Genomic DNA, 9,636 nt, shown 5'->3' on the forward strand with positions numbered 1-9,636 from the left:
AAAGGGGAAATTGACAGTAACACAATCATAGTAGGGGACTTTAACACCTCACTTTCACCAATGGACAGATCATCCAAAATGAAAATAAATAAGGAAACACAAGCTTTAAATGATACATTAAACAAGATGGACTTAATTGATATTTATAGGACATTCCATCCAAAAACAACAGAATACACTTTCTTCTCAAGTGTTCATGGAACATTCTCCAGGATAGATCATATCTTGGGTCACAAATCAAGTCTCGGTAAATTTAAGAAAACTGAAGTGGTATCAAGTATCTTTTCCGACTACAATGCTATGGGACTAGATATCAATTACAGGAAAAAATCTGTCAAAAATACAAACACATGGAGGCTAAACAATACACTACTTAATAACCAAGAGATCACTGAAGAAATCAAAGAGGAAATCAAAAAATACCTAGGAACAAATGACAATGAAAACACGACGACCCAAAACCTATGGGATGCAGCAAAAGCAGTTCTAAGAGGGAAGTTTATAGCAATAGAATCCTATCTCAAGAAACAAAAAACATCTCAAATAAACAACCTAACCTTACACTTAAAGCAATTAGAGAAGGAAGACCAAAAAACCCCCAAAGTTAGCAGAAGGAAAGAAATCATAAAGATCAGATCAGAAATAAATGAAAAAGAAATGAAGGAAACAATAGCAAAGATCCATAAAACCAAAAGCTGGTTCTTTGAGAAGATAAACAAAATTGACAAACCATTAGCCAGACTCATCAAGAAAAAAGAGAAAAGACTCAAATCAATAGAATTAGAAATGAAAAAGGAAAAGTAACAACTGACACTGCAGAAATACAGAGGATCATGAGAGATTACTACAAGCAACTGCATGCGAATAAAATGGACAACCTGGAAGTAATGGACAAATACTTAGAAATGCACAACCTTCTGACACTGAACCAGGAAGAAATAGAAAATATAAACAGACCAATCACAAGTGCTGAAATTGAGACTGTGATTAAAAATCTTGCAACAAACAAAAGCCCAGGACCAGATGGCTTCACAGGCGAATTCTATCAAACATTTAGAGAAGAGCTAACACCTATCCTTCTCAAACTCTTCCAAAATATTGCAGAGGGAGGAACACTCGCAAACTCATTCTACGAGACCACCATCACCCTGATACCAAAAGCAGACAAGGATGTCACAAAGAGAGAAAACTACAGGCAATATCAATGATAAACATAGATGCAAGAATCCTCAACAAAACACTAGCAAACAGAATCCAACAGCACATTAAAAGGATCATACACCATGATCAAGTGGGGTTTATCCCAGGAATGCAAGGATTGTTCAATATACACAAATCAATCAATGTGATACACACCATATTAACAAATTGAAGGATAAAAACCAGATGATCATCTCAATAGATGCAGAAAAAGCTTTTGACAAAATTCAACACCAATTTATGATAAAAACCCTCCAGAAAGTAGGCATAGAGGGAACTTACCTCAACATAATAAAGACCATATATGACAAACCCACAGCCAACATCGTTCTCAGTGGTGAAAAACTGAAACCATTTCCACTAAAATCAGGAAGAAGATAAGTTTGCCCACTCTCACCACTATTTTTCAACATAGTTTTGGAAGTTTTAACCACAGCAATCAGAGAAGAAAAAGAAATAAAAGGAATTCAAATCAGAAAAGAAGAAGTAAAGCTGTCACTGATTGCAGATGACATGATACTATACACAGAGAATCCTAAAGATGCTACCAGAAAACTACTAGAACTAATCAATGAAATTGATAAAGTAGCAGGATACAAAATTAATGCACAGAAATCTCTTGCATTCCTATACACCAATGATGAAAAATGTGAAAGAAATTAAGGAAACACTCCCATTTACCACTGCAACAAAAAGAATACAATTCCTAGGAATAAACCTACCTAAGGAGACAAAAGACGTGTATGCAGAAAGTTATAAGACACTGATGAAAGGAATTAAAGATGATACAAACAGATGGAGAAATATACCATGTTCTTGGATTGGAAGCATCAACATTGTGAACATGACTATACTACCCAAAACTATCTACAGATTCAACGCCATTCCTATCAAACTACCAATGGCATTTTCCACAGAGCTAGAACAAAAAATTTCACAATTTGTATGGAAACACAAAAGACCCCGAATAGCCAAAACAATCTTGAGAAAGAAAAATGGAGCTGGAGGAGTCATGCTCCCTGACTTCAGACTATATTACAAAGCTACAGTAATCAAGACTGTATGGTACTGGCACAAAAACAGAAACATAGATCAATGGAACAGGATAGAAAGCCCAGAGATAAACCCATGCACATAAGGTCACCTTATTTTTGATAAAGGAGGCAAGAATATACAATGGAGAAAAGACAGCCTCTTCAATAAGTGGTGCTGGGAAAACGGGACAGCTACATGTAGAAGAATGAAATTAGAACACTCCCTAACAGCATACACAAAAATAAACTCAAAATGGATTGAAGACCTAAATGTAAGGCCAGACACTATAAAACTCTTAGAGGAAAACAAAGGCATGACACTCTATGACATAAATCACAGCAAGATCCTTTTTGACCCACCTCCTAGAGAAATGGAAATAAAAACAAAAATAAACAAATGGGACCTAATGAAACTTAAAAGCTTTTGCACAGCAAGGGAAACCATAAACAAGATGAAAAGACAACCCTCAGAATGGGAGAAAATATTTGCAAATGAAACAACTGACAAATGATTAATCTCCAAAATTTACAAGCAGCTCATGCAGCTCAATATCAAAATGCAAACAACCCAGTCCAAAAATGGGCAGAAGACCTAAATAGACACTTCTCCAAAGAAGATATACAGATTACCAGCAAACACATGAAAGGATGCTCAACATCACTAATCATTAGAGAACAGCAAATCAAAACTACAATGAGCTATCACCTGACACCAGTCAGAATGGCCATCATCAAAAAATCTACAAACAATAAATGCTGGAGAGGGTGTGGAGGAAAGGGAACCGTCTTGCAGTGTTGGTAGGAATGTAAATTGATATAGCCACTATGGAGAACAGTATGGAGGTTCCTTAAAAAACTAAAAATAGAACTACCATATGACCCAGCAATCCCACTACTGGGCATATACCCTGAGAAAACCATAATTCAAAAAGAGTCATGTACCACAGTGTTCATTGCAGCTCTCTTTACAATTGCCAGGATATGGAAGCAACTTAAGTGCCCATCAACAGATGAATGGATAAAGAAGATGTGGCACATATATACAATGGAATATTACTCAGCCATAAAAAGAAATGAAACTGAGTTATTTGTAGTGAGGTGGATGGACCTAGAGTCTGTCATACAGAGTGAAGTCAGAATGCGAAAAACAAATACCGTATGCTAACAGACATATATGCAATCTAAAAAAAAAAAAAGGTTATGAAGAACCTAGGGGCAGGTGAAGAATAAAGACGCAGATGTAGAGAATGGCCTTGAGGACATGGGGTGGGGGGGGGGAAGGTTAAGCTGGGATGAAGTGAGAGAGTGGCATGGACTTATATATACTACCAAATGTAAAATAGATATCTAGTGGGAAGCAGCCGCATAGCACAGGAGAATCAGCTCAGTGGTTTGTGACCACCTAGAGGGGTGGGATAGGGAGGGGGGAGGGAGACACAAGAGGGAGGAGGTATGGTGATATATGTATATGTATACCTGATTCACTTTGTTATAAAGCAGAAACTAACACACCATTGTAAAGCAATTATACTCCAATAAAGATGTTAAAAAAAATTCCATTGCCCGTATATATCACTTTGAAAAAATCTATTCTTCTGTCATCGGACATTTAGCTTGTTTCCATGTCTTGGCTATTGTGAGAAATGCTGTAGTGAACATGGGGTGCAGAGATCCACAACATTGTAAATCAACTATACTTCAATAAAATAAATTTAAAAAAAAATCCTGATTTCGATTCTTTCTCTTTAATGGTACCTCCCAGAGCAGGACTCTTTCAGTCAGACTCATTTTTGACATTTTATTTTTCTTTTCTTTCTCTTTTTTAAAAAAATGACTATTTATTTATTTTGAATTTTATTTATTTTTGGCTGCGTTGGGTCTTTGTTGCTGTGCTCAGGCTTTCTGTAGTTGCTCCGAGCGGGGGCTACTCTTCGTTGTGGTGCGCGGGCTTCTCATTGCGGTGGCTTCTCTCGTTGCAGAGAATGGGATCCAGAGGGGAGGCTCAGTAGTTGTGGCACTTGTACTCAGTTGCTCTGTGGCATGTGGGATCTTCCTGGACCAGGGCTGGAACCTGTGTCCCCTGCATTGGCAGGCGGACTCCTAATTACTGCACCACCATGGAAGTCCCCATTTTGTTTTTCTTATGAAACCTGTTCCCTTCCTTTTGTGCACCACTGCGTTGCAGGGAGGTGGGGGAGGGGGTGGTGCGACCTCCACCTCTGGGGAAATGTGCATTGACCACACCCCCTAGAGCAGCCACACCCCCTAGAGCAGCGTTCTGGGTAGGAACACATGTGGGGCCCTTGGTGCTCCTGTGCAGCCCCTGCCCCTCCCTCCTCTCAGCTCCCTGGCCCTTCAGCATCCTCCCTGGCGGAGGGGTTCAGGAAGCCCTGGGGCCCGTGCTCCTAGAGGCAGGTCACCATCCAGCTGTGATCTGGACTCCCTCCTCTTCTGTGTCGTCAGCGTGGCCCCATTTTCACCTTTAGTTTTTCTGATATGCTACTCGGCCTTTTCTCAGCAGCAGCATCTAAAACATTTTGGGGCCAGTTTTGCTCATTTATAAAATGGGAATAATGTCCCCCTTGCAGGATTCACTGAGAGGCTTAAGGTTAAATGCCCTATATACAGGGATGCCCAGGTCCTGGTGGCCGTGGCTGTAATGCTGAGAAAAATGGACTTGGGGGTGAGAAGAGGGGAGGGCAGAATAGCAAACAGAGCTGCTGCCTGGCCGCCTGCCCCATGGAGGGCGAGCTGTGTGAGGGTGAGATGGGGAGCAAGTCTGGCCCTCAGGTCGGGTGCGATGGGTGGGGACACCCTTCTGGCTGACACCCACCCCCAAGTTAAGCCAAGCTGGGCCAGCTCACAGAGGCGCCGAGCCCGCCCAGCGCCAGCGTTCCACACGGGGACAGCATGCTTTCAGCCTCTTGGGGTCCTTGTTCCTGGGATGAAACAGTGCGTGTGCGTTCATCCCCTCCGTGGGCCAGGCGCTGGGCTGAGGCCGGGACAGCCTCATGCACGTGGAGCCGTGGCTCCTCCCCTCCTGGAACATTCTGGCCAGTGTGAGTAGCAGCTGCTACTATTGCAAAAAAGCAATGATGGTAATGGGGACAGGGGTTCTGGTTTCCTCCTGGCCTTAACAATCAGCATGTGACACACGACATTAAAAAGTGCTGGTAAAAGAACTCCTTTGGGAGAATAAGCACAGAGCCTGTCGCAGATGAAGATAGAAGGGGGAGGGGGGAATCGTCCTCCCACTGCTCTGGGCTTCAAGGGCCAGATACAAGTACAGCCAGTGAGGTGAATGCGGAGAGGTGGGGGGGGGATTTCTGAAGACGGTGCTGCTGGTGGGGTGGGGATGGGGAGAAGGGAAGGAGGAAGAGAGAGAAAGAGAGAGAGGGAGGGAGAGGGGGAGGAGGAGGAGGGAGGGGCAGGGACAGAGAAAGGGAAGGGGGGAGGGAGGGGAGAAGGGGAGGGGAAGGGGGAGGAGGGGAGGGGAAGGGGAGGAGGGGAGGGGAAGGGGGAGGAAGTGAGGGGAATGGGGAGGAGGGGAGGGGAAGGGGAGGAGGGGAGGGACAGAGAAAGGGAGGGAAGGAGGGAGGGGGAGGCAGCAGAGGAGGAGGATGATTTTGGGCGTGGTGGATAAGATCTGTGGCAGTGGCTGGTGGCATTGTTTGGCCACCCTGGACTTTCTGTTATGATGCTAAAGGAGCAGCCTGGAAGCGAAAGTCCACTTGGATGTTCACCTTGATTGCCAGCTCCCTGAATTCAGGGTGGAGGCTCCTGACCCTACAGCATTGAGGCAGTCGGCTCTGGCCTGTGACTATCAACTGACAGCCGGAATAGATGGAAAGAAAGCCCAGAGAACTTGGATGCTGTCAAATCTGGTGGGTGTCCCCTGTGGAGAAGCCCTGGGGCTGGGTGGGTGGGCACACACCCAGGTTAGGAGGCCTGTGCTCCAGGTGACAGCTCTGTGGGGCCTGCAGGGCAGGGCTGGGTGACCCAGCAGCCCTGAGGCTCTGCGTGGGGACAGGTGCCCTTGCATTTAAGGGAGTCATATTCTGCTATGTTTCTACCTGGCCCAGAGATACACTGCATTTCCTTTTTTTTTTTTTAATTAATTAATTAATTTATTTATTTTTGGCTGTGTTGGGTCTTCGTTTCTGTGCGAGGGCTTTCTCTAGCTGCGGCAAGCAGGGGCCACTCTTCATCGCAGTGTGCGGGCCTCTCATTATTGCGGCCTCTCTTGTTGCGGAGCACAGGCTCCAGACGCGCAGGCTCAGTAGTTGTGGCTCACGGGCCCAATTGCTCCGCGGCATGTGGGATCTTCCCAGACCAGGGCTCGAACCCGTGTCCCCTGCATTGGCAGGCAGACTCTCAACCACTGCGCCACCAGGGAAGCCCTGCAATTTCTTGGTGTTTATACTTCTAGATCTTTTTCTTTAAAAGGCCACAGTAGTGATCATATTGTACATGCGATTTGCTTCTTGCTTTTTAAATTACCTGAGTTGTTTTACCCCAGTGTTTTAACCATCATACTTAAGACTGCCCAAGATCTCCTGGAATACCGTAATTTACACAGCCACATTCCTCCGTTTGGATACTTAGGCTGCTTCCTGGTTTTAGCTATTATAAAGGACTATCTGCCAAATGTAGAGATCTTATCCAAAGGAATAAAAGCAAAACGTGGAGACAGGGGAAATATACTTGGTTGGGGAGGATTTCCGATATCTCTGAGACCCTTCCCTCACAAGGCCACCCTTCCTGGGGATTCTGTTTCCTTGGCACAAGCTTTGGCTTTAAGAGTCTACCCCCTTCCCCCGTCAGCCTCTGTCTGCCTGGGACCCCCAGATCTGAGCTCTCCTCCTGGGTGGATGGGAAGCACAGGGAGAGGAGGGGCACGGACTGGACTGACGCTCAGCTGTGAGGCAGCGCTCAGAACCGTGGAACAGAGACGTTCAGTTGCAAGAGGAGAGGGCACAGACCATGCCTGCTTCCTGGCAGACATGCCGTTTCTGTATTGCTGCCCAAGAAAGATGAAATTTAGCCCATAAACATGGTTCTAACCATGCAGCCCCGCAAGGGCATCCCCATCCACAGGATGGGGAATCTTGGAGCTTTGGGGTGAGGGTGGCGTGGGGACTGTTCGGGCTGCATTGATGGCCCAGCCCCTGGTTTCTCTTCCTACAAGGTGACCAGCGTGTGGTCCATGGTACCCTCCTAGGTGAGAAAATGACCTCGTGGCTACATGGCCGTGCCACGGAGACTCTATATTCTTCCGCTGAGGCACACTGAGGTTCCTTGGAGGTAGGAACCTTAATTGACCCAGTTTAATTTGGGGTGGGAATATTCTTGGTCAAGTAAGAGGGAAAATTGTACCAAGAGCTGGGGGGCTGTGACCTAGCCCATCTCTGCCCTGAGCTGGCGAGTGAGGTGGGAAGACACGGCCCCTTGGACTGGCTTTCTTGTCCCAGCAGTGAGGGACTCCCTCTGGGTGCTCTTAAGGCTCTTCCAGTTCTTGGAGTTAGTGGCTCCCATCTCCCCATGGAGACTGGCCACCAGCATACACCTGAGAAACAGCTGGCCAGAGTGACAGTGGGCAAAGATGCAGGTGGCACTGTGGCTCACCCCAGGGCTGCCTGGCTGCCAGGGCCCATGTGCAAGCTTACCTTCCTCTGCCCAGAGCACCAAACCAGCGATAGTCATGGAAGAAGTTAGGGACCTAATGACTAAATGGCCAGGAAAGAAAATGCTGGAAGCCACCGAGGGCCTAGTGGCTCCTGAATAAGATCTTGTATCAGTGAGGGCAGGAGGCTAAGGGTGCTGTATGAGTCAGGGTTCTCCAGAGAAACAGACCAATGGGTCTACCTACCCTATCTATTGATACTTGCTTACTTACCTTTCTATCTCTAGAAAGAGATTTACTGTAAGGAATTGGCTCCTGCAGTTATGGAGGCTGAGAAATCCCGAGATCTGCCATCTGCAAGCTGGAGGCCCAGGGAAGTTGATGGTGTATATTGCAGTCTGAGTCTGAAGCCCTGAGAACCAGGAGTGAAGAGGGTGTACGTCCCAGTGCAAGGGCGGAAGAGTGAGGACCCAGCTCATGCAGTTAAGCAGGGGGCTGAGGTGGGGGTGAGGAGAGAAAGAATATCCTCCCTTCCCCCTCAGTGGATTGGATGATGCCCTACCACTGGGGAGGGCAATCTGCTCTACTCAGACCACTGATTCCGATGCTAATCTCACCTGGAAACACCCCCACAAACACACCCCAAAATAATGTTTAGCCAAATATCTGGGCACCCCGTGATCCAGTCAAGTTGACACATAAAATTAGCTCTCACAGATGCTGTGGCAGAACCAGCTGCCTTGTGATGAGGGAAGTGGACCAAGCTGTAAGCTGGCAGCACAATTTGGGGTAGGTTGTCCATGCCTCCTGCTCCAGAGGACGCTGACTTCCCTCACCTGGATCCTAGGGTCTTTGGGAGATTGCAGGCACACTGGAAAGAGCTGTAGCAGAATATAGCACAGTGGTTGCCTGCGTTCTGGTGTCACCAGCCGGCTCTGATTCCCCCAAGAGAGCCTGTGGACCCTGCTTGGGATGTGAGATAAGTTTTGATTGATGTGCTGATGACCATTTTTAAGTTTAATAGTTCCAGGTTGATTTTTATTTGAGGCAAGTAATACTGTTTTGATTTACAATTGTGATATGAAGGTGATGTTTAAAATCTATGTATAATAGGTGAGTTGACTTAAGAAAAATAAGTAAGCAATAATACAAGTGGCAAAACTGCAAGGGTGATATGGATATGAATACAGTTGGAAAACATCAGAAAGACTTACCCTGGAAGGATGTTTCTTAAACTCCTAGCAGTGAACTGACCAGCAAGGGCCATGGTACAACTTTGGTAGGGATTTTCCATCCTTCCTGTTTCTCTCCTTTACATCTCTCTTGGGTCTGTAATAATTTTCTCTCCTCAATTCTTATACTGCAAGGAGATAGCGGTAAAATGGCAGGACACGCACCTGGAGTCTGGAGATTTGGCTTTGTGTTCTGACTGTGCCATTCTGCATGCAGGTGGTCTTGGGTGAGTTTAGCCTCTCTGGGCCTCAGTCTCCTCATCTGGGGAATGGGGATAATGAGATCCTGGTTCCCAGGGTTTGTTGGGCGGTCGGATAAGCTGATGTATGTGGAGGCTTCTCAGCTGTAAGGCGTGTGCAGCTGGGTTGCCACACTCGCTGTTCTGAGTGCAGGACGCCCCATGCAGTTTGAGTGTGGCGGGTGACCCAGACCTAAGCCAGTCAGAGCAGGAGCTTGTTGAGACAGAATCAGTCTAAGCAGACTGGAAAGAGGCTGGTGGGAAATGTGTGGGAAGACTGCTGCCGTACTGTGGCTACAGAGGAGGGC

This window comes from Eschrichtius robustus, chromosome 1 (assembly GCF_028021215.1).
Source record: "Eschrichtius robustus isolate mEscRob2 chromosome 1, mEscRob2.pri, whole genome shotgun sequence".
Classification (NCBI taxonomy): domain Eukaryota; kingdom Metazoa; phylum Chordata; class Mammalia; order Artiodactyla; family Eschrichtiidae; genus Eschrichtius; species Eschrichtius robustus.